The following is a 25,970-nucleotide window of genomic DNA, read 5'->3' on the forward strand; positions in this document are numbered from 1 at the left end:
CTGTTTGTTGAAAGTAGCTTGATAGCATAGAGGGAAAGAAAGGAAATGAAAGAAAAAAAATGTAAGAAAAACTTTTAAAATTTATATATATATATATATATATATATGTATATATGTATATATATGTATATGTGTATATATATATATACATATAATAGAATAATATAGAAAATGAAATAGAAATAAACATTTTAAAAAGAAAATAACAAAAAAATAAATGTTTCTCTGTGTCCAAGAAAGAAAGAAAAAAATAAAATAATTTAAGCAAAAACAGAAGCAAAAAACAAAACAAACCAAACAAACAAAAAACCCAACAATGAATAAATGAACCAGCAAACAGAATGACACCTGAATGAAGTTACATCCATTTTCCCTTAGAACTGAAACTATGAAGCCCTCTATAGTCCATATGCTAAACAAGTGGAGTGACTTGTGCTGGTCTTCTGGGGGATATGCTTGGAGCGCACAGTTGGGCAGGGCTTGGTGTAATGTCTCCACTCTCCACTAGGTGGCACTGCTTAGCTTACTGGGTTGGATCAGTGTGCTCATGTGCATGCGCATGTGTGGGAGAGGTGGAAAGGGCTTTTACTCAGCTCCCCAGTGTCCTTTGCCCTCTCACCAATCAGCAATCAAGCACACCTCGTTCATCTCAGGTCTCCATCCACTCCCTTCATTTACCCTCGGTCCAGATTTTCCACCTGCTAGGTGGCACCTCTCTCCATAGTTTTGTCTCAGATGGGGTGGTGTTTCAACACCCCAGATTTCAGAGACCCTTGTGGTTTGGACCTGCACCAACTCTCTGGGGGAGGATATTGTGAGCAATAACCAGGTGCCAGCTTGCTCCAGAAAGTGTTCGTGCAATCTCCCACCAGCAGAGGTTCAGAGAGTATGTCAAATCACAACACACAGCCAACACCAGGTTTCACCACACTCTGGCATGTTTGTCCTAATACCCGCAAACATGGCTGCTCTCCGGGTCTGCTGGGACCTTTGCCTGTGGGCAGGCTGTATGGCCTCCGATGAGTGTTTTCATTCTTTCTCCCTCTTTCTCTCCAGCTACTTTGGGGGGAGTGCTTTTCTTGCATGACCCCAATGTGCCGCACTCTCCCCCATTCTCTTTCTCTGTCCTCTCTCCGTGAAAAGAACTCTCTACCCTCCACAGATTTTCTCTCATAGAGTTCACATCTCCATACCGCATACCTGTCATATTCTGTGGCTCAAGTTATGCGATTGTGGTGTTAATCTTCAGATCAATTTCCTAGGTGCTCAAAATGGTTTGGTGCTGATCTAGCTGCATTTTAGGAATGAGACAAGCTCAGGGTCTTCTTGCTGCTCTGTAATCTTAACTTTTCTCCTAGGAAATAAATTTAGAAAACATTGTTTGCCAATCTAAGTCAGGTTAATAATGGTTATTGGCAAAGAACTAAATAAAACTCCTATTTTTTATGTTTAAAAATACAACTGCTATTTTAAAATCTCTAAGTATCTGAGTGATTTATTGGATTTATTGTAATCACCTGTTTTATTTCATCAAAACCTAACATTTCAGAAAGTTTATTTTGTTTTCCAGTAGTCACATAACACTGTTTTTTTGTTTTTCTTATGTTTTCCAAAACTGACCTGAAGTAGATAAATGGACAGATTATAAGACAAGTTATAATATAGCTAAATTAAAATTACCAAGTTTTCTTTCTCATATTGAGAAAAATATGATTCAGAAAACACAATAAATATCACCTGTTTTCTCCTAGTAAATAACTTTTATTATAAACATTAAAGACTAAAATTTAGGCTGTATCCGTATAACACAAAAATAACTTCTGCTGTCTTCAGACTAAAAATTTGGTAAAAAGCTTTTTATAAAGCTGGTTAAATTCTATAAAATGTAACACTTTTAATTTTTAAAAAATCATTGGCATTATATAAAATTTGCAGCCACAAATAGAGTGATTCAATCATAAATATAAGTTTCTCTTCTTTTAAATTGAATCTGAAATTAGAGTAGTTGCCACCAAACTAGCCTTTATTTATATTAGTGTCCATAGTAATATACCCAGCATCTCTACTTAGTTAATAAAAAATTTAGTTAAAAAAATAAATTGATGTTAGAATAGTTATAAAGGTAAGGTTGTTTGAATAAGGCTAGCATTTCTTCAGATGATAATTTTAAAGTCTTGACAGAGTTTCACATTTGAATTTTAAACATATAGAAATACTTAAAAGTACTAAAGAGTGAATAAAATTAAGCTGAAAAGGGAGGGGGTTTAACCTCTAAATGAAGGAAAATGCATTGGTTGAAATTAACATGCATATGTTTTCCCCTGAGGGTACTATCCTCTGTTTATAGCAGAGGGCAGGAAGCCACAGACTAATTGGTTTAAGTTATAATATGATGGATGATATAGCTATCAAAGCAACTGGAGATTGAGGTAGGAAATACTAGAAAGGGGCAAGTAAATAGAGAATGATGAATAAAATGTGAAAGAAAAGCCAAAGTGAGCAAAATGAAGAATGAAAAAGGGTATGTTCAGAGGTAGAATGAAAGAAAGATAGGAAGGTAGAATGTGGAGGGCATATATTTAAAAAGTAGTACAAGCTGGGTGCCTGGGTGGCTCATTTGGTTGAGTGTCCAACTCTTGATTTCGGCTCAAGTTGTGATCCAATGGGTCATGGGATAGAGCCGTGCACTGGGCTCCATGCTGAACATTAAGCCTGCTTAAGATTCTTTCTCTCACTCCCTCTGCCTCTCTCCCCTTCCTACATTCTCTCTAAAATTAAATAACAATAATAATAATAACAAAAAATAAAAATGAGTTAGAAGCAAATAAATATACACATCAAAACATGGAGTCATCTTAAAGCCAGTGTTTAGTGAATCGAATTTAGAACCCAGAGGTATTCTATAGCTTAGTAATTGCTAGATGGAAAACACACAGACAAGCAGTGTGGATGGATGGATGGATGGATGGATGGATGGATTTTAGGGATCATATATCAAATATATTATAGAAAATCCTTGTTTTAAAGAGCATGAAAAGAAGTAAAAGTTAAAACAAGCATAAAATAAAACCAGGAGGAGGGCTAACATGATTATAATCCCTGTGCACTGATGCATAGGAGTAGCCCAAATCCCAGATCATGAGACTATAGTATAAAATAAATGATATTTCAAATCAAATTTAAATTATTATTTCACTGGGCAGTAACCCTATGTTTTCCCCGAACCCTTACAACAACACTGTAAGGTAATTATTGTACGTAGTCTCGCCAGGGTGTTTTTTTAGACATCCATGTGTTAGAAGGTGGAGAAGGGACAGTAAAGTATTCTCCCCCACCCCCGCCCATCCCCTGTGCCACTGAGGAGGCATTTTAAGATTAGAAAACAAAGATGTGACTCCACACAATTTACTCAGGGTAATTTACTGATAGGATCAGGTGGACAGTGATTCAGCTGTGCATTTATTCTTCACAAATCTAGAACACAGTCCACAGATTTTACAGAGCAAGGGGACACATGGAGGGGTACTGTAGTGAGATCAAAGGATTCACATGCATTTCAAAGGGCTTGCATGTGACTAATTGACAGCTAACCTGTAATTAGATCTTGTGGAACCACCTCCTATGCATCAGGAAGGGGAAAGACTATGTTTTCTCTCACAGATTTATGGGAGGCCAAAACATGCCTCTCATATATTTCAAGCACTGTCACATTACCTACTTCTATAGACTGCAAACCTCAAGACCTAAGTGTACAAAATTCTACAATAATTCCTACAATAGTAGGGATAGTAATAAATGTATACCAGTGGTATGCACGAAAAATATAATACTCAAACTGCATGTTAAAATGCTGAAGTATGTGAAAATACTTAAAAATTAAGTACGAACATGACATACGTACCTATATTATTCAAATTAGCAAAACACATCAAAAAAGTTAAAGATATATAATTATAGTTCTAAGTATTTTGTTGGGTAGCCATTCACAAAGATCACATTCTTTTCGATATAGTAAAACAAGCAGCATTAGATCTATAAATATTCACAATTATTTTTAAAATACAGTTAATTTTTACAAGGTTTGTGTTCCTTCTTTATTTATGAAACCATTCCATAAATTCACTTTCCACTTGCACCTTACTTGCTACTTCACTAAGGCATATTAATAAGCAACTATTGTTTTTTTTTTTGTTAAGTACCTGCCTTTTTTAAAATTAAGGCTAATTTTTAGAGCATGTTTAGGTTCTCAACAAAACTGAGAGGAAGGTACAGAGATTTCCCATATATCTCCTGTTCCCACATACGCATATCCTCCCCATATTCAACATCCCCCACGACAGTGGTACATTTTGTAAACCTACATTGACTCATCACAGTCACCCAAAGGCCAAAGCTTACATTACAGTTCACTCATGGTGGCATATATTCTGTGGGTTTAGACAAATGAATAATGAGATATATCCATCATTATAGAATCATACAGAGTACTTCATTGCCCTAAAAATCCTCTGTGCTCTGCCTATTCATTCACCCTCCCCAAGAGCCTGCCTTTTAAAATGTTTCATTTTTTTTTCAGAGCCAGGAATGTCCTAGTAATCAACAATATAACTACTATTTATTAGCTAGTAATTTGTCTCAAACAGTATGCTCAGTAAATTCCATGCAATAACTTTTTTTTTCATAATATCCCTGTGAGGCTGGTTGTCATTGCCATCATCATCGTCGTCATCGTCATCATCATCATCACCATTATCACTTACATTTATTTAATTTAAAATCAAGATAGTTAATATTCAGTGTAGTCTTGGTTTCAGGACTAGAACCTAGTGATTCATCTCTTACATGTGACATCCAGTGTTCAGCCCCAGATATACCCTTCTTAATGCCCATCACTCATTTGAAACATTCCCCTACCCATCTCCCCTCTAGCAATGCTATTTGTTCTCTGTATTTAAAAATCTGTTATGGTTTGCCTCCTTCTCTTGTTTTGTATCTTATTTTTCCTTCCATTCCTCCATACTCATCTGTTGTGTTTCTCAAATTCCACATATGAATGAAATCATGTATCTGTCTTTCTCTAACTGATGAAATGGAGCCATTTGAAGATTTTTTTTTATAACATGAACAAAACCAAATTAGCCTAAAAGCAACTGAGCCAAGATTTGAATTAATTTTCTCAATTCCAATGTTAAGCTTTTAGCCATTACACCTACTTCCATGCCAAAGCACATTATAAACATTTATCTTGCCTAGACAGTGAGGCAAAGTCTGATGCTGTAGTAACTACTCATCCATTTCTAAGGTTAGAAGACAAAAGGGATTTATTAATTAAGAGCTTTTTACCTAGCAGGAGTACCCTATCTTCATGGAAGCCTTTGAGTTTAACTTTTGATGTAATATTCCTAACCCACTCTAGCTAATAATGCATATATTTGCCAAGTACTGTGAAGTTACATTTAAGTAAAGTACTTTCAGAAACTTTCCATCCAGTTTGTTTTATAAATTTTTTTAATATATTGAATGGACAGTGTTGGGGGAACAACCTACAGAATGGAGTTATTAGTAGCCTCTCCATCCAGTTTTTAAGAAACTGGAAAATTAAATAAACTTAATTTGAGCATAAACACGTTCTTTTTAAAGCTATGTTACAAGAAGGTATTAATAAAACTCTCAAGAAAACTTAATTTCATATCTTGTAGGTTGTGATAAAGTTTGTACATTTAGCACTGTTCTAGGAATAAATTAGAGATTCCACTTCTTTTGTAATTGCCAAAAAATTGAAGAGGAAACTGGAAAGAAACATCAATGCTGTAACAGTATAATCTTAAGGAATCAGAGTAAAAACTAAACAAAGGAAGGGCAGTAGTTGAGGAGTTTGCGTAAAGTCTGTGGGCCATTTCATATTGAAATGAATTATTAAAGATATGATGGAAATAACTTTTTAAAAATTATATAGAGATAGTATGTGTGTGTGTGTGTGTGTGTGTGTGTGTGTGTGTGTGTGTGTATATATTTCTTTACCAACCAAAGGACACTTTTGAGAATGAAAGGGGGCACTATTAAGAATTACATTGGAATGACAGGCATGCAGTGAGAGTGGTCCTAGGTAACCCTGGATCTTTGATCATTCTACTTGAATGTAAACGTACCTCTCTTGTATAGTTGGAGGTCTCTATCTGGAGTCTCTTCTGTGTTCTGGTTGTGTGGAGTATTTGAAGTGCACCACACCAGTGATCTTTACATTTCTGTAAATGTTTTTTTCTTTGTAATCCATGCATTGTAAGGATAAGCCTTCTAAGAATTCCCAACATAATTCCAAAATTAAGCCTCTTTGTTGTAAGTTACAGAGAAAAGCAACAATTTCATGCTCCATATAAAATCCCATGTGTTTACCCTAGGCGCAGAGGAGAACTAATTAACCACTTGGTATGTCTATTGTTGGGGTAACCAAGAGGAAGCTTATATGCATTTGCACTGAATTGTCACCTAAATAATATGCACTTGAAAGATTATTTATAGCAGTGAAAAAAAAATCAAGTCAGTAGTGTCAAATGTTTATGATAAATTTTTAACAAGGGGCCTAGAATTTCAGAGTAAAAATGTATCTTAAAGCCAGGCTAACAGTATTAATTTATAAGTAAGTAAACTAAAGTGTTTTTTTTAAGTTTACTTTATTTAAGAGAGAGAAAGCAAGTGTGTGAGAGAGTGAGAGAAGGGCAGAGAGAGAGGGAGAGACAGAATCCCAGGCAGGATCCACAATGTCAGTGTGGAGCCTGATGCAGGGCTCAATCTCACACATCGTGAGATCATGGCCTGAGTCAAAATCGAGAGATGGATGCTTGTCCAACTAGGTCACCAGGCATCCCAAACAAACTAAAGTTTTAGTCAGTTAAGCGATGTACCAAAATGAAGCAAAAAATTGGTGAAGAGCCTACTAATCTTGACATTGCACATTCAGTGCTTTTTCTACTACAGAAGATTATTCCTAATTAAGTGTATTGGCTATAGTCTTAATTTGCTTTTGTCTTATTTCATCATGAGGAAGTATTAAATATCTAAGGATCTGAATGTTCCATACTGTATATTTTGTTAGTCCCTTCCACGTCCTTTTGTAAATAAAGGGGCATTAGCTCACTATGATCCAAAACAGAATTTCCTTCCATTTTATGGTCTCTATAAGTAGAAAGGGTTAACTTTTAAAATTCTACAAGGATCTGAATAACATTGGTCTGTTTCCAGAATTAATAATTCCACAAATTATAATGATAGAATACAGAGTACAATACAGCAGAATTAAAGGTTAAAGCTCAAATGCTGTAATTTCAAGGTATTGATCAATGGTAATTTTTGGCACCTTTGGGTTGGTTTACTGGCATATGGCAAACAAGCACGGTAGGTTAAATATGAATGATTAATATTAAAGTAACTCAGTTACATAAAAAAGTAACTCAATTATTTTAATTTTCATAGATTTACTAAGCCAATATTTTCTTATTCCCCCATGGTTGGTTTATACTTCTAAGCAACCCATTCATTTGTTTGTTTTTGGAAAATGATATTGCCTCTAATTAGGGCAGAACTAGAAGAAGATTTAATTAGGACAGAGCTAGAAAAAGAACTATCTTTAAATGAACCACTTGCTGAAAAAAAAATAGATCAAATTTCATTTTTCCAAAGGTTTGATTAACCATCAAAAAATACTATTTTAATAATCTTTAATAAGACATTATAATGAAAACAGTATATTTTGACCACTTTTCAATTCTCAAAGACAAGTATGTTGTACTTTCACCTGCCACTTTGAAACATTGTAAAATAAAGTTAACAATGAATTAAAATATATTCATATTCTTCAGTTCAAATGTCATAGTCTTTTGCATGTAAAAGTCTATATTTACACTGGGTGTGTGTGTGTGTGTGTGTGTGTGTGTGTGTATGAATACAAAATAAAATGACCTAATATTTGAAAAGTGATTTGGGAGCATTTTAAAGATAATTTCCTTATAGCTTTAAAAATTGTCAGTTACATTGGTGTTTGATATATTTTTCATGATAGTTCAGCAGTATTGGATATTGCATATTTTATTTCTAACTGTAGTGAGATAAAAACGTCAGTATTGAAATTGAACTTACGGGAATGCTTGGGGCACTTGGGTGGCTCAGTCAGTTAAGCATCATACTCTTGATTTTGGCTCAGGTTATGGTCTCATGGTTCATGAGTTCAAGCCCTGCATAGGGCTCTGCACTGAAGGCACAGAAACTGCTTGGGATTCTCTGTCTCCCTGCCTCTCCCTCATGCTTGTGCACACTATCTCTCTCTCAAAATAAATAAATAAACTTACAACATTTTTTTAAATAAAAAACTTAAGGGAATACAAATATGGGTTAACAAATGAATCCATTTATTTTGAAGTTGGAAATGAAGGCAAAAATCTTTTTTTTTTCACCTAACCTGGCCCTGTTTATGAAGTCCAAGGTAACTTAAACAGGTTTCATGTAAGTATGAGGGACTCACCCAACTGCTACTTTATTTCAAATCCACAGTTGTGGGCCACCTAGATGGCTCAGTTGGTTGAGCATCTAACTCTTGATTTCAGCTCAGGTCATGATCCCATGGTGGTGGGATCAGGTTCCTCCTGTGCTCGCTCACTCTCTCCTCTAAAAAAAAAACAAAAACAAACGGGGGGTGGGGGGTGCCTGGGGGGCTCAGTAGGTTAAGCATCTGACTACAGCTCAGGTCATGATCTCGTGGTCTGTGAGTTCAAGCCCCTCATTGGGCTCTGTGCTGACAGCTCTGAGCCTGGAGCCTGCTTCTGATTCTGTGTCTCCCTCTCTCTCTGCCCCTTCCCTGCTTGCTCTCTGTATCTCTCTCTCTCTCTCTCTCTCAAATATAATAAACATTAAAAAATAAATTAAAAAAAAAGTGTTTCACATCCAGAGTGGAGGCTTCACTGAAGATTTTAGTGCTTCTGTTCTTCCTTTTACTACCTTTGTTGTTGTTGTTGTTGTTGTTGTTGTTGTTGTTGTTTTTTCCTGGAGATGTCCCTGGAGGAAAGTTATCTGCAAGAGTAGGGAATTAGACAAGCCCTTTCCAAATGGACCTCTTGGGAAACAAAGTCTTTGACCTTCAGGAATATTCTATGATCACAAATCCACCACACTTCAAGGTAAATCTTTTTTTGCATTTGATAGATTTGTAAATTTATTGAAACAAATCACATGTTAAGAAGTAATCAGACTTCATTAGGATTCTTCACTAGGATTCACAATGCTCTGAATGTGTAACCCCTTTTATAAAGATTTTGACATTTTAAACAAAGGGATAATCAGATATCTTGGTGAGAAATGTTTTCTTGTTTTATGTGTTGAATAGTTGTTACCAGTACCAATTTCCATTCTGTCATTACTTCCCTAAACCTTTACATGTAAATACATACATGCACACATACACAAATGGATAACCCGCAAACATGGTTGTGTATCATTTGACCCTTCCCTAGGTTCCTGGGAGAAAGAGTATTGACAAAGAGAAGATTTAGTTCACAGTAACTAATTTTTTTTAAAGATCTCATCATCTAAAGTTCAGCTCAAAGAAAGAACAATTACAATGATGTACTACAGGGGCCACTGTTTATATGTTGATTCCTTCTTCAGTAACTAACCAAATTCATCCATCACCATAAATAGCACATATCCCACAAAATAAGATATTAGAAAGAATAGATTTGAATACTTATCTTTTGAAGCATATCATATTTAAATCAATATCTTCATCTTAAAGTGTTTGAGTTTCCCTGATCTTCAAAACTTTCAGTTAAGAAGCACCGGTGTAAGTGTCCAGTCATTCCTGATTCAGTTGAAAAGGGGCATATATCCTTTCTCCACAGTGCCCATCTTATGTATGTCAGAGTTCCCAGAACACTTATATTGTGTTGGATAAATTTGGATAATTACAGCTTTATATTTAATTATAAATGTGGACTATAACCTGATAAAATGAAATTACATAGTAAGAGTGGGGGTTAATTTTTATCACAAAATGGCATGATTAGAGAAGCAGAAGTACCCAAAAAGGACTAAATACCAAAAACAAAACAAAACAAAAACAAAAAACAACCAAACAATAAAAACCCTGCCTTATTGGGTCTTGGTAAATCACTATTTATTATGCAACCCTCTGATCATTCTAAAAAGAAAATAGCTAAAATAAGAAAATTCAGAATTCAAAAGTCTTCTATATTACTTCTATATAAATTATATATATGGTCATAGTCTTTTGTTCAAACGTCATAGTTGAGAGAGAGACAGAGAAAGAGAGAGAGAGAGAGAGAGAAAGAGAGAGAGAACTGTATTTCTCCTACTGATAAACTTGATAAATTCTCCACACATGGGAATTTTGCCACAGAATCTTCAAGTAGGTATCCTTGAGTCTCTATTTTAGCATCTGTTTTCCTAAGTGGCCATGGCTAGTAATTTTAATTCTATCCTGAAGAACGCAGGTACTATATTTTAATTTTGTTGCATCCATCTAAAAATTGTATCAAGTTTTATTCTAGCAAAAGTCAGATCAGCTGATGCCAGCAAACCTTGGTTTCAGGCATTGTTAGGCAGGATCAAGTCTATTCTTAAGGGCTAGAGATGCCCTACTTCTAAAACCCCCTTCTCAGGTTCCAGTAGAATGTCCTGATGTTCAATGAGGTGTCTCCACTTTGGCTATTCCCATGTCCATAATCTCCCCACAAGATGATGCCTCCAGAATAAGCATTAATCACACTGCCCTCGTTAGCTCTTCGCTGCCTGGCCTCCCAAATCTCCCTCAGTGCACGCACAGGTTAGTATCTAGGCAGAGCCTTAAAGGAGACCCTGTGCAGTGCTCTAGATCTGCTTATCTGCCCAACTCTTTCACCTCTGGTGTCCTTTCTTCCAAATTCCAGCACAGTCAGCAGCCCCAGCCCCTGAGCATCTACTAGTTAGACTTGACTTTTAGGTTCCAATCCCCATGTCACAATTTGGGTGGTGACCCCCCACAGAAAGCAAGGGTGTTGTCCAATGCCTGATAAACAGGTGGTTCATGTGTGCTTACAGTCTTTGCTTTTCAGATATTATGGCAGAAGGATATGTGTAATACCTGCCACTCTATCAAATCTCCACCTGAAGTTGTCTGCCTTTGAGGCTTCTTGGCTTCCTTTTATCCTCCTCTTATTTGTGTCTTTAGCAAAAATTTGGAAACCATGCATGTGTTTGTATTATTAAAATCTGTGATTTTATAACCATGATTTCCCAAACCACTTTAAAAAGTGCATCACTCCTGATAACTTCCATTTTAGATAAAATATTTAACATGATTTTACTTTTTCTTTTTCTCTTCACCAATGGAAGAGTTTGTTTTACAAGCAAAACTAATATAGCTTTTATTAATGGAATTAGTGGAATTTCCTCCAGGGATTATCTATAGCATTTGTATTGTCTCACTTTTTAAGAGTTTTAGATATTGTTTTATCTTCATAATCAAAATCATTCCTTCCTACCATATTTTCCCATTGGTGAATGGTCTGTCATATGAGATAAAGTATGAGAAAGCCTGGCCTAGCACAAGCATTTCTTGAACAATATCCATTGTTACTGTCATCATAATCATTGTCATCATCATTAAATGGCACCACAATCATCAACATCAAACTTTCTCGAGCTGAAAATTGCCTTTTGAATTCATTTATCAATTACAAAGATGATAGATCTAACTCTTTTAGAAGAAACTGATTTTTCTCTCCCCTTGTCTTTCTCTCTGTCTCTCTGTCTCTCAGAACATTTTGACAATTAGTTGGCTATACAAATAAATAATAGTAGTAGAGGAACAGACAAGTCGTATATATATTTTTTGCAATGTGATTCTAAGGACTAAAAGTTTCTGTAAGGTTATCTGATTTATGACCTACTTTAGAAAATTTAAGAAGCATCAAGTGTCACTATAAAGTCACTATCTAATTCTGTTGCAGAGATAATTCACAGCATCTATAAATCACTGTGATTAGTTTAAAATAAAAACACAGGTCTTCTATTCAAAGAGAAATACTGCCTAAAATAGGAAGCAATCTTATATACTTATAGTGACTTTGACCATAACACCAAGGACTTTGAACCTAAATTATCATTAAGAACTTTTCCTGACCCAATTCTCTCAAAAAGCGTTGCAGTTATGAGTGTGTAAGTGATTTACAGCTGGATTCCAATCTGGTTTTATGTCAAATACCAACCTTAATTAATGGGAATAATGAGTTTCAAGATTCCTAGAATTGGAATGCCATGTCCTACCTACCTTTCCGTAGTACTCATTCCATGTATAGGCTGGAGGAAACAAGGAATAAGTTTTAGACTTGGTATCAGTGATATGAGGAAGACTAAGACAAAAAAGTACGTTGATAACCATTTGTCTTTTCATTGTTCTTCTATAAAGATTTTATTATATGTCAAAGATGATTTACTAAGCTCTTTTCCCATATATGTAAGTTTCCTGGAGATGCAGTTGTGTATCCAACAACAAAACTGTACCACTTATATAAAATAAGTATGGAAATTCCATAAATAAAGGTTCAAAAGAAAATAGAAACAGTTTAGAAGTCCAAGTCAGGGGTGGAATATATGTGCAGACTTAAAGTTATGAATGCATTTACATTTTTAAAGAAGCTTAAATCAATTCTCTTTATACCTACCTGTCACAATTTGGGTTTAAGGTTTCTAAAATATGGTGTGAGGAGTGCTGGCCATGTATCCCTTGTAATACATGTTGTTGTTCCCATCTTAGTGATGACATAATGAATCATGTTCATAATAAATCATCAAAATAGCTTTCTCTGGTGGAGCTCAGGTTCACACTTTAGCATTTGATTCTTTAAACAGCCTATGGATTCATGGGCGGAGAAGACCCTTTTGAGGTTGGTGTTGTAGTTCTCAATATAACCTGATAATAGAATATAAACAAATATGGACACCAAAGAAAAGTAGATTTTTGAATGTGAAAACTTATCCCAAAATCTTTCCTCAAATTGGAAAAAACTAAAGCTTACATGTACAATACAAATTGTACCCTCTGCACCCTCATATATAACTTTAAAGAGATGATTATGATTATCTTCAAGTTTGCCTCTAGCTCAAACATTCTGTAATTTTATGAAAAATTTAATTATACAAAATTGAAATCCTTTTTTACTGATATGTAAGATTTTTTTCTTCTTTTTTTTAAGTTTTATTTATTTATTTTGAGAGGGAGAGAGAGAGAGAAAGAGAATGAAAGGGAGGGTGGGGGTCAGAGAGAGGGAGAGAGAGAGAGATGATCCCAAGCAGGTACCACACTGTCAGTGCAGAGCCCGATGTGGAGCTCGAACTCACGAGCTGTGAGATATGACCTGAGCTGAAATCAAGAGTTGGATGTTTAACCAACTGAGCCACCTAGGCACTCCTCTTCTTCTTTTTTAATGTTTGTTTATTTATTTTGAGAGAGAAAGAAAGAGAGAGAGAGAGAGAATCCCAAGCAGATACCACACTGTCTGCACACAACCCCAAGTAGGCCTCAATCTCATGAACCATGAAATCATGACCTGAACTAAAATCAAGCGTCGGAAGCCTAACCGACTGAGCCACCCAGGGGCCCCCAGACTTAAGCTTTTCTAATAAGAATTTTATCTCCTAGAATATATTAGTTGACACAGAGTTGGAATCTGTTTTCCAAAGAGTCTTAAAAATCATGAATACTTGTCATTCTGGGATTTTTCAGATGTAACTGCCATTTTCCAGCTATGTTATATGTAAAAATCTCTCCTAACATATCTAAGATATAATACTTTACCAATAGAAGGGACACAGGGGTGCCTGGGTGGCTCAGTCGGTTAAGCGTCTGACTTTGGCTCAGGTCATGATCTCATGGTTCGTGAGTTTGAGCCCCACATTGAGCTCTGTGCTGACAGCTCAGATTCTGTGTCTCCCTCTCTCTCCTCCTCCCCCACTCGCACTCTGTCTCTGTCTCTCTCCCTCTCTAAATAAATAAATAAATAAATAAATAAATAAACATTAAAAAATTTAGAAGGGACACATAATTTGCTTGTGTAGGTACAGAGATTCTTTTCAAATGATGTATTAGTTTTGTGTTGCTGCCATAATAAATTATCACCAATTCAGGGGCTTAAAACAATGCAATTTTTTTTTTTTAATAATTGTTTAGGTCAGAAGTCAGACATCGGTTAAAAGCAAATGTGTTAGATGGCTACATTCCTTTCTGGAAGCTCTAGGGGAAGATGTGTTTCTTTGTTCATTCAAATTATTGGCAGAATTCAGTTCTTTGCTGTTACAGAACTGAAGTCCCTGTTTCCTTGTGGAAGCATCGTTCTCTGTTTCCACCGGTTGCCTTTGCTTGTGCCCTCCTTCCACCATCTTCAAGGCCAGCAAACCCTGTCCAAATTCATCTCCAGCTTTGAATCTCTACAGTTTCTTGTCTTATCATCTCTTTCTGACTCTATATGTGAAAGTTTTTCTCATTTTAAGGGTTCAAGAGATTAGACTGGGCACACTTGGATAATCCAGGATATATCCCTATCTCAATATCTAAATGCTTAATCACACATCTACAGCGTCCCTTTTGGCAAGTAATATAATATATTGACAGGTTCCAGGAATAAGGGCATGGGCAGCTTTGAAAGGCCATTTTTGTACCTACTACAGGTAGTCTTTCAAAGATCTTACAGTTCTAATAACTGTGATCGTACAATACTGCTCCCTTAATAATCTCTCAACTTGCTAAGGAAACTTATTCTGTACCCCAACTTCTTGAAGCTCCTTTCAGTAATGTTCAAAGAGATGTTTTCTTCTTGCTCTAAATTCCATTTGGACTAAACTTTTAATGCCCGTTTTTCACTTATTGCATTAAACTTTTTTTGTTTTTTTTCTTACATCTCCACACAAGTATACTAACACCTATGTTTTTTTTTTCACATTTCATACAGAATAAATATTGTAGCTATGTAGTGATTAAGTCTTTCAGCTGTGATAGTTGTCTATGTTCAAATCTAGCTCGCTCAGGTGACTTAGCTTCTCTTGACCCCAGTTCACTCATCTGTCATATGAGGGTAATAATCATATTTATCTTATAAATAATGCTTTTGGTTAATAATAAATAAAATTAAGTGTAATAGACAATTAGCAAGATTTGGAAGAAACTTGGGGAAATCCTTATACCTAATGAAAGCAAATTAATTGTTAATTTATTAGCATATGCAATTAACTGAAAAGTTATATAAAATATATACATTCCATTTGATAAAATAGGTTTTTATAATTTGTGGCTTAGAGAGGTCATGCTCTTTAAATTATTACATATAAAACCAGTGAAAGAGAAATAATTAAATCACAGTCCTCTTAACTTCTGTGGTGATAGAGCTTTCTATCATAAATCATCCTGCATCTTTGATTTAAATATATATTCATGTAGTTTCAAAATGTTAATGCCTAAGGTTATGAGAAGTCTAAATTTTCAGTAGTTTTTATTTAGTTTGATTCTCCAATATTGCTCACACTGATTTTTGTTTGTATATTTTAGTTCACCTTGTTTCATAAAGAATTTAAACAGTCCACAATATACAAGAAGCATTTTAAGATAATATTGCTTACAATGGTGTTAATAATAAAGAGAAATAGGAATGAAAAATGTTTAGAACTAGTAGAAATATCAACTTATGTATAATAATCTGTTTTCCATAGTCGAAATGAGACAATAAATCCATAACCTTATGTAATTGTCCATGTACGTGAAAAATAGTTATTACATCTTCTAGAATGTAACTCTCTAAAGGCAGGGTTGGGTGTCTGTTTTGCTCTTAGTTGAGCATCCTGCACTTCAAACAGTTCTTGACACATAATATGTGCTCAATATACGTTTGTTGAATAAATGTTTGAAAAGGTTTTTCTTCTCTGAAAAACACCTATAAGAAAGAACAAATCTTAAATTGATATGTGTGGCTTAGGCCAAATACACAGTGGAAAGTTTTCTAATACCTGAGAAAGTGTGTTACCTGTCATCTCTTGATAAATAACATCCACAAATGCTATTTATCTCAATTGAATTTCTGAGGAATTTTGTGTTGCAGTTAGCTTAAGTTTGTTTTCTTGGTCAGTTACATACAAGGCAGTTACTTTTTGGTGTCCTTCTCTCCCATTCTGGTTTTACTGAGCTTTATTCCCTGATGGCTCTGGAGTACAGGATTGGAAAAATCGACTGTTAAATTTAAGGTATCGTTTATGACATATGGTAATATTGTTATTAGCAGTAAAATTATATCCCTTAGGTTTATTAATAAACGATGTTGCCTCTTCACTTTAGGAATTTTCTAACCAGAAATAAAATGAGTTTTTATACAGAGTTTAAAAAATTGTTTTAAAAGAGGACATACCTCTCTAGGCATAATATTTGAGTGAATTATGAGTTACTACTTATTTATTTATTAACGATCTTTCTCTTCAATCATGATGGTACAATTTATTTGTTCCTACAGGTGCTAAAACTCTAGACTTGCAAAAATTTGGGAATAAAAATAGTTGTGGTGAGGAAGGAAGATACGGTGAGAAACATAGAACATGAGGCAATAATGTTTCAATCATTCTGAGCAAAGCCATTAACTTTTCTTTTTATTTTACCAGCCCAATTAAAGGAATCAAAGGGTTGGGTTGTTGTACCAGAACTCTTACAGAAAATGGACAGTATCTTCTCTGTTGCAAGTGCAGGAAGCTTGTGTGGTTCATTTTGGTTTTCTGGTCTCTATAGATAAGTTGCCTTGTAATACTAGCTCAACTAGTGCAAAGAGAAGAAAAGAATATAAAAACAGAAGCAACAGGAAACCCTCTGTCTTGCCTGTTTAGTCTCCCAGTAAAAAATCATCACATCTATTCATAAACTAACGCCGTCCCTGGGCCTAAACCACTTGTAACTTCACCACTAGATGAGATTACAGTGTAAATCATACCAATTTGAATCCCACAATTTAATCGCAATCTCTCAGAAAGGCCCCTGTCTGAGGAGAAGGGCCTAAAATCTAGAAGTCTGAAGTAAGGGCATATTTGGAGTCTCCAGGTAGACCGTGGTTAAGAAACAAACAAACTTTACTATCTCTGTTTTTCTTTTCTGAAAAGCAAGAGGCCTCCAAGGAGTACAATGGGAGTAATTCTGTCTATGATAGTTTACAGTCATCCAGAAGCCTAAGGTTTTACAATAAAAGATGACTCCCTCGCCTTCATTGATGAATGGCTATAATTTTCTATCGGACACTCTGAATCGGCTACCCTGCCAGAACAGGGAAAAAAGCTCTCTAACTCTGAATTGAAGGTATAATTCTAAAATATAAGACTTTACTGTGCAACAATAACGTATTTTCTAGGAACCCTTGACATACAAGGAGCTGTAGAGAAAAATAACAAGATAGGTATTTACAGAGCGCAGGCATTTAGATAAATTTATAAACCCCATTATAAAGAACAAAATGATAACGAGATAAGGAAATAAATATTCAAAACACAGTAGTAAGAAATTCAGTAAGAAATGACCTCCAAACAAAGCTGTGGTGTCCTGAGACACAGTCAAAGCATCTTAAGTGTCCATTGTTTTCTCAATCTTGTAATAAAAAAATATGGTGACGGAGGGCATGCTCCAACTTCTACACAGACCCAAATCTCACATTCTATTTTAAAGATCGTACAGCATACAGTAGGTAGATATTTGATAAATGCCTAAGTATGAGCATGGTTATTTTACCATAGGATAAATAATACCTCTTATTTTGGTGCTAATAAATTGTCTTTTTGGTTATTGTTGTTCCTTCTCCATGTCATGGTGCCCCTGAGTGTAGTTATTTCTCCCTATTTTAAGGCATCCCAACTTAATTTATTCATTCCTTTTATTCTGAGAGGTCAGCAGCAAAGCTGTTTTTTAAAGTAACATAGCATGAACATTAGTAACTGCATTGCATTTAAGAGATCTATATTAATTTTTTTAATTCAAAAGTTAGAAATTTGGTCTAATTAATGTCATCATCTTGCAATTTGGATATGACTATTACATTGTAATGCATCAATATTGGCAGCTACTGAATAATTTGCCCATTCAGTGAACAGAAAGAAGCAATATTAACTCCATTTGATAATATACATATTTCCAAGACAGTTCTAATGCTGAATAAACAGTAATATAACTGAGATGAGTAATCAAGAAAAATGACTGAGTTTCTGTCCATAAATTGTTTTTTTTTAATAGTACTTTTGTGTAGAAAGTGTCAAGGCTTCTATGTTTCTGCTCAATGAATCCTTTCAACTTGGATTCCAGTAAAAAAAAATATTTTTCCCAGAAAAATCGGAAGTGACGGAAACGAGCTAACGCATTGAACATACCTCTATGGTTTTCCTCCTGTGCTTGAGTTGGGAAATGGCCACTGTGTAGTTACAGTGGAGATAAGGCCCCGGGAACCATGCTTTAGGTGTTTCAGGAATTTGAATTCAGAGTTTAATTTCTCAGAACGTTTTCTCCAGGAAGAATTTTAACATCTCAAAGACTTCACCTGAGTGCTTAATCCTGCATAAAACCCAAGGAGAAAAGAAAGTGTCACTCCAAATCTAGATCATATTCTTCGAGATCAAAGTCTAGATCACGTTCTAGTTCTCGATAAGATCAAGATCACATTCTAGAAAGAAGAGATACAGTTCTAGGTCTCGTTCCAGGACATACTCAAGATCTCATAGTAGAGATTGTATTTATTCTAGAGATTATCGTTGAGATTACAGAAATAATAGAGGAATGAGACGGTACCTTATAGGTACAGAGGAAGGGGCAGAGGGTATTATCAAGGAGGAGTTAGATACCATCGAGGTGGTTATAGACCTGTCTGGAATAGAAGACACTCCAGGAGTACTAGATGAGGTCATTCACGTTCCAGAAGTCCAAAAAAAGATCCGTTTCTTCTCAAAGATCCTGAAGTATATCTCACCAGTCATATAGATCTTCTAGGTCTCCAAGATCATCCTCTTCTTGTTCTTCATCCCCATATAGCAAATCTCCTATCTCTAAAAGAGAAGGGTCTCGGGAAAAACAAACCAAAAAAGCTGAAGGGGAGCCCCAAGATGAAAATCCTTTGAAAAGTAAATCACAGGAGGAACCGAAAAATACATTTGAACATGATCCATCTGAATCTATTGATAAGTTTCGCAAATCATCAGCCACATCTGGTGATATTTGGCTTGGCCTTTCAGCTTATGATAATAGTCCCAGATCTCCTCATAATCCTTCAACGATCACTACACCACCTAGTCAGAGTTCATCTTGCTCTGATGCTCCCATGTTCAGTACAGTTCACTCTACAAAAAAAAAAAAAAAAAAAAAAAACCACCCCCTCTCAGCATCCACATTCCATTCAGCATAGTCCTGAAAGGTCTGGGTCTGGTTCTGTTGGAAATGGATCTAGTTGGTGCAGTCCTTCTCAGAATAGTCCAGTTCATCATATCCCTTCACGAAGAAGCCCTGCAAGGACAATCACACCACAGAATGCTCTAAGAGATGAAGCTAGGGGACGTTCTTCATTTTATTCTGATGGTGTAGATCAGGAAACTGCAAAGACAGGAAAATTCTTAAAAAGGTTCACAGATGAAGAGTCTAGAGTATTCCTTCTTGATAGGGGTAATACCAGGGATAAAGAGGCTCCAAAGGAGAAAGGATCAGAGAAAGGGAGGACAGAGGGAGAATGGGAAGATCAGGAAGCTCTAGATTACTTTAGTGGTAAAGAGTCTGGAAAACAAAAGTTTAATGATTCAGAAGGGGATGACATAGAGGAGACAGAGGACTATAGACAGTTGAGGACGTCAGTCCTTGCAGATCAGGGTAAAAAAATTGCTACTACATCTCACCAGAATACTGAAGAGGAAGGACCCAAGTACAAGTCCACAGTTTCACTGAAAGGCAATAGAGAAAGTGATGGATTTAGAGAAGAAAAAAAACTATAAACTTAAAGAGACTGGCTGCGTAGTGGAAAGGCCTAGAGCTGCAAAAGATAAGCACAAGGAAGAAGACAAAAATGCTGAGAGAACAACAGTAAAAGAAAGAAACTCAGTCACTTGAGCAGGTAAAGTCTGAAAAGCTCAAAGACCTCTTTGATTACAATCCCCCTGTACACAAAAATCTGGATGCATGAGAAAAGTCTACCTTCAGAGAGGAGAGCCCACTTAGGATCAAAATGATAGCCACTGATTCTCATTGACCTGAAGTCAAACTCAAAACGGCACCCGTTCCACTTGATGATTCTAACAGACCTGCTTCCTTGACTAAAGACAGACTACTTGCTAGTACATTTGTGCATTCTGTCAAGAAAGAACAAGAATTCCAAACCATCTTTGACCACATTAAGTTGCCACAGGCTATCAAAGGCACTTCAGAGTCATTTATTCAACACATTGTGTCCTTGGTTCATCATGTTAAAGAGCAATACTTCAAATCAGCTGCAGTGACTCTAAACGAGAGGTTCACTTCATATCAGAAAGCCACTGAAGAATATAGTGCCAGGCAAAAGAGCCCTGAGATACACAGGAGAATTGACATCTCTCCAAGTGCCCTGAGGAAGCATACTCATTTAGCAGGAGAAGATAGAGTTTTTAAAGAAGAAAATCAAAAGGGAGATAAAAAATTAAGGTGTGATTCTACTGATCTTTGGCATGACATTGATCGTTGGAGAAAAGAAAGAAGTAAAGAATGGGGGATTCCAAGGACTCCAGGGAATCCAGTGGATCAAGAAAGCAGGAAAAAATTCCAAAAGATTACAAGGAATACAAATCTTACAAAGATGACAGTAAACATAAACATAGAAAGCAATATCATTCTCGATCCTCATCATCTTCAGCATTACCTTCTCCCAGTTTTCAAGAAGAAAAGGAGAGTAAGAAGGAAAGAGAAGAAGAGTTTAAAACTCACCACGAACTGAAAGAATACTCAGATTTTGGAGGAGTTAGCCGACCACGAGGAACCTTTCATGATGACAGAGATGATGGTGTGGATTATTGGGCCAAAAGAGGAAGAGGTAATGGTACTTTTCAACATGGCAGAGGGTGCTTTAACTTCAAAAAATCAGGTAGCAGTCCAAAGTGGACTCATGACAAATACCAAGGGGATGGGATTGTTGAAGATGAAGAAGAGACTATGGAAAATAATGAAGAAAAGAAGGACAGATGCAAAGAAGAAAAGGAATAGTAAATCTGAAGTGAGATTGCAACAGAGAGCAGAACTTGCACCCACCATTTTTTTTACCTGATTTTTGTTTTCAAATAAGAATGTAAGCATTTTACTTAAATTTTACTGTTTGCAAGGAGTCAATAGAAATTTTGTTTTAAGTCTTCAAATATCTTGAAAAGTAGTAGACTGTATGTTGAAAGTTGTACTGAAATAAAGTAGAAAATTGTTACGTACCATAAAAAAAATTATTTTTCCCCCGAACAAAAGCAGAATATTACTATACCAGTGGATAAAACACATGGTTCTTTAATAAAATAGATGAACAGTTGAGCCCATATACAGGATTTATGGGAGTTTATATGGGGCACATAGGGAGATCCTATGTTTATATAGAGAAACAGGCTGGTGATAGATAGCCAGGGACACTCACTGCAATCAGAGGTATTTGCTTCGATTGTGTGCTTATGAGGAGTAGCTTGTGGTACAAGACAGATTATTCCCAAGATATGCTTTGATGTCCACTTACCACATCACCACATCACCACATAAAGAAGGCAGGCAATTTGTTCCTAATGTAACTAATAAAAAAGGCATCAAAATTTTAAGATTTTTGAATAAGCACTACTTAACAATGTAATAGTGCAGTGTACTTAAATTCACCTTTGAACAAATTCATTGAGAAAAATTAAGAATGTGAACCCTAACAAGGAGACATGAAAGTATAAATTCTTAGAATAGAAAATCTCTATCAAACATAGATAAAAATCATATTAACCATATTTAGTTTGCGTCTCTATTGTTGTGTTAAGAGATTATATTTTATCCTTGGGGTTAGGTGATTTACTCACTTTACCAGTCATTGACAGGAAATTAAGACCTTACAACAAAATCTTAATCTTTAGTATTTAAAAACAGATATTTATACTTAAAGCAAATTTACAATAGTTAAATGTAGTTTTCATTCAATAAAGTTAATTCATTGTCAAAAACATTTTTTTTTTCATAAAATTATCACTTGATCTGACCTAAGCAAACATCTATTTCATCCTGGTTCCTATCACAGGATGGATCCTGTATGGAATATGTAACAGGAATGTCAAATTGTTCAGTGACCCAGCTTAATTAGACTCAGTTTTTAAGCCACTGTGGTGCTGTTTCACATGTCAGTGCCTTCAATTTGCTATTCCTTCTCTTGGAACTTTCTCCTTGTTTTGTTCCATGTTTACAACTCAGTTCATCCTCACAAATTTTATTAAAACTCGTGTTTATTTTTTTGCTACTCTGCTCTCCTATGTATAATTGACCAACATTCAGCCTCTGTATTTCTGTTCTTCAAAAGTGCTACCTATTATTTCAGATTTCAAGCATTAATATATGTGTGTTCGATATATAACAAATGCAACATATGCTATATTACAATATTTGTATTATGTTTTGTATTATTTGTTGCATATTATACATTTTATGTTTAAACATCATGTATTCTATATTGCATGAACATTTACATATGAATTTCTAATATTTAGAAAGAGTCATAAGTAAATACCAGAAAGTAAACACCAGAAACAGACAATTTCAAAGTGGGACACTTTGGTGGGACACTTTGATTTTTTTGTCTTGCTCGGATGAAAAATTTGAAATCCAAATGTAAATGGAAGTACTAAATATGGAGAAAAAAATGAATTTATCTTTTATCTTCTATGTTGAAGTTAGTATCCAGTGCTGGTCAGATGCATTTGTTTTGGAACACATGTAATGTGCACAAGAATAGAAGGAAATCACATGGAGAACTGCCACAATTACAGTGATTGTTCATTCGCTATCGAAGCACCTTGAGAGTTTTGTGTTAAGCCCAAATACTAAAATGACTCCTGTATCCAAAATACATATCCAAAGCAAGAAGAAAGAAAAAGGCATTCTTCAATAAGGAATGAAAAATGGGGCCTGGGGCTCTCTTTGAGGGAAGGATAATTTCTTCTCTAAAATACTGCTCAACTACCAGATAGATCACATAGTAGGATTACCTAAAAGCTACTGAAAACCGGACTCACATCAGTGAGGCTCAGGAACTAAAGCTCCTGAGATTGATAGGTAATCAAGCACAGCAAGCCTTAGACTTGGAGTGGAGGGACATTTTTCTTTTCTTGTTGTGCTAAAAATTACCCCAGGGAAGAATAGGGCCTCCTGAGAAACAGTATAGGAAAGTAAAAACAAAACACCACATTCCACAATCAAGTGGAAATATTATGTACCTAGAACTACAGAATATTTCGGGATTGTACTTTTTCTGTTGCCTTGGATTTATATAGCCACTATTTGCAGTAAATTTTTACAAAATGAATAACTTTGTTTTAATGGGAAAACTATATTCTTAAAAGTATAATACAATGCTTGGGGCCTACTCTTTATAGCCAGTATACTTTAAAAATAAAATGTTCCTGCAAAAATACGTTAAGTTATAAATCATTATGCAAATTTAGAGAATTCAAAGCTGTTACACCCAAAACTGCATGTGAAGAGCAATGAGTGATGGGGGGATTTGGGGAGGAATACATAAACCTAAATTCTTCCTCTACCCTTACTGTGTTAGAGGCATACAGACTATGATAAGCCACTGGTGAAAACTGGAAAAAAACCAGGATAGTGCTGAAGTTCTGACTCTTTAGGTGATAAATGATGGTCTTGGGGACAAATGTGGATATAAAGGGTAGAGAGGCCAGAGAGGAGAAACAAAGCTGAATATAGATAAAAGTCCTGAATGGAGCCAGATGGGTAAAGCACTAATCCCTCCATTGGGGAAATAACTCAGATGACTATGGTTATGCCGTTGGGTTGGGCTGGGCTGGCACTGCTAACTTGTTTATGTCCTCCTGTACTATTTCTACGAATGCTGACAGGATTGGAGATGGGTATAGTTTGTACTGAGAAGTCTTTCTCCCTTCTTATTTCTGTGTATATCCATGTTGTCCCCTATGAGCCTCAAACCAGAGGTCAGAGCTTCCCAAGCTGAATTCTATAAAATTTAAGAACAAAGAAGGCTCCCTCCTCTTCTACTACTGCTTACTAATCCACAACTAACTATAGATCTCATCAGGCAGACTCACCTGATGATGGAGCAATCCCTCACTGAACTTAAATAGTCAAAAAATGAATACAAGACATTTATGAAGGAGGATCAAGAAACACAGTCCAGAGACTGAGTATCGCTGTGGTCAAGGAACACAGACTCCAAAACCTGATAAATAACATGTTTAAATTTCTTTTCCTACTGTTTACTAATTTAGGAGCTTTAGAAAATTACTTAATGTCTCAGTGTCTCAATTTTTTATCTATAAAAAATGAATTGCTATGACTAGCTGAGAGAGCATTTTTAAAGAATTAAATGAATTGATTTTTATAGAAAGCCTTTATAACACTCTGTGCATACAAAGTATTCTATATGCTAGATTTTGTGGTGCCCTAGCAAAATAGTTGAAGTGGAGAATCAATAAAAATAAAAGCCAAAGCCTCTAGATAGACAACAACATGATATACTCAGGAAAGAGAATTAGAAAATCATCAGTCTTTTCAGATGCAATATTGAAAATAACAAAAATCACTGAACCAATATTGGACTATTGTAACAAATTGCCATTGATTTAAAAATAAATTACCTAGCTGTGATGTCATTCAAAAGAGGGTAAAATACATTTTTGGAAACTCAAGTATTCAGAAAACAAAGCATTCTTGTAGTATTTTTGAGAATAATCTCAATAAATGATTTTTTTCAATAAATGCTTTTTAAAAAATAAATTTAAATTTATAAAAATGTTATTCCAGAAATTGTGGAAATAAAGTAGATGAATAACATGAAAGAACAATATATAGTGGAAAATATTACAACATAGTAAAATGATGAAATTTGAACTCTAATATATGCTAAAGGTTGGATTATTAAAATTTTTTTGAAGATTCATGGAAGACACAAGACACAATAACAACAACAACTCACTAAAAATATCTTGATGAGGTTAAAGATGCAAGTTAAAATATATTAGGGAGGGTCATAGTCATATTTTCAATGTTATCAAGTTAATAAAAAAATATTTTCATTGACAGGAGCACCATTGACTGATAATTTCCAGCTGCAGCTCCTTTTAGTCCACCATGGAGTTCTAGCTGAGACCACTCTAGCCTTGACCCAATTCTAAGAGATTAGAGACCTCTTTAGTAGGTGACTTTGCTTCGTGACTTCCAGTAGCCTTCTCCACCAAAACATGCTCAGGACTCTGAATAACTGAAGACTGGAGAAAGATAGGCATCTAGACAGTTTGGGAACGTCAGCACCAGGTATTGGCACTCCCGCACAAGCTAGCCTCAGAGTGCAGACCTCTGAAGTTCAAATTCTGAGAAGAAATAATCGAATTACTGGGCCTGGGTGTGATGTATAACCCTAGGTCTGATATTCATCCCTGAATCAATCAGCCATGCTTGGGATGAAGCCCCTGGCAGGGGTAATGAGAAGATTATGCTTTGTTATCCACTATAAATATGATTGTCACACATCTATGCATAGAGGGTTGTTTATTTAAAAAAAAAGGAGACTCTCATTTCTTATTATTTCTGTTTACATTTTTTAATGGGTCTTAGAGAAAAATAAGCCATACATATGAAAAATTTCAAGGGGAAGGGTAAAAGTATAATAAGCAGGGAGAGCACTGATTGAGTTTGTGGCTAATAGGTTACA

General features: G+C 35.4%; 1 pseudogene; it reads left to right on the plus strand.

Annotated features, from left to right (window-relative positions):
• The first annotated feature begins 961 nt into the window (after window positions 1-961).
• LOC101084890 lies at window positions 962-21,682 on the plus strand (annotated as a pseudogene).
• The last annotated feature ends 4,288 nt before the right edge of the window (window positions 21,683-25,970 follow it).

This window comes from Felis catus, chromosome B4 (genome assembly GCF_018350175.1).
Source record: "Felis catus isolate Fca126 chromosome B4, F.catus_Fca126_mat1.0, whole genome shotgun sequence".
Lineage (NCBI taxonomy): Eukaryota > Metazoa > Chordata > Mammalia > Carnivora > Felidae > Felis > Felis catus.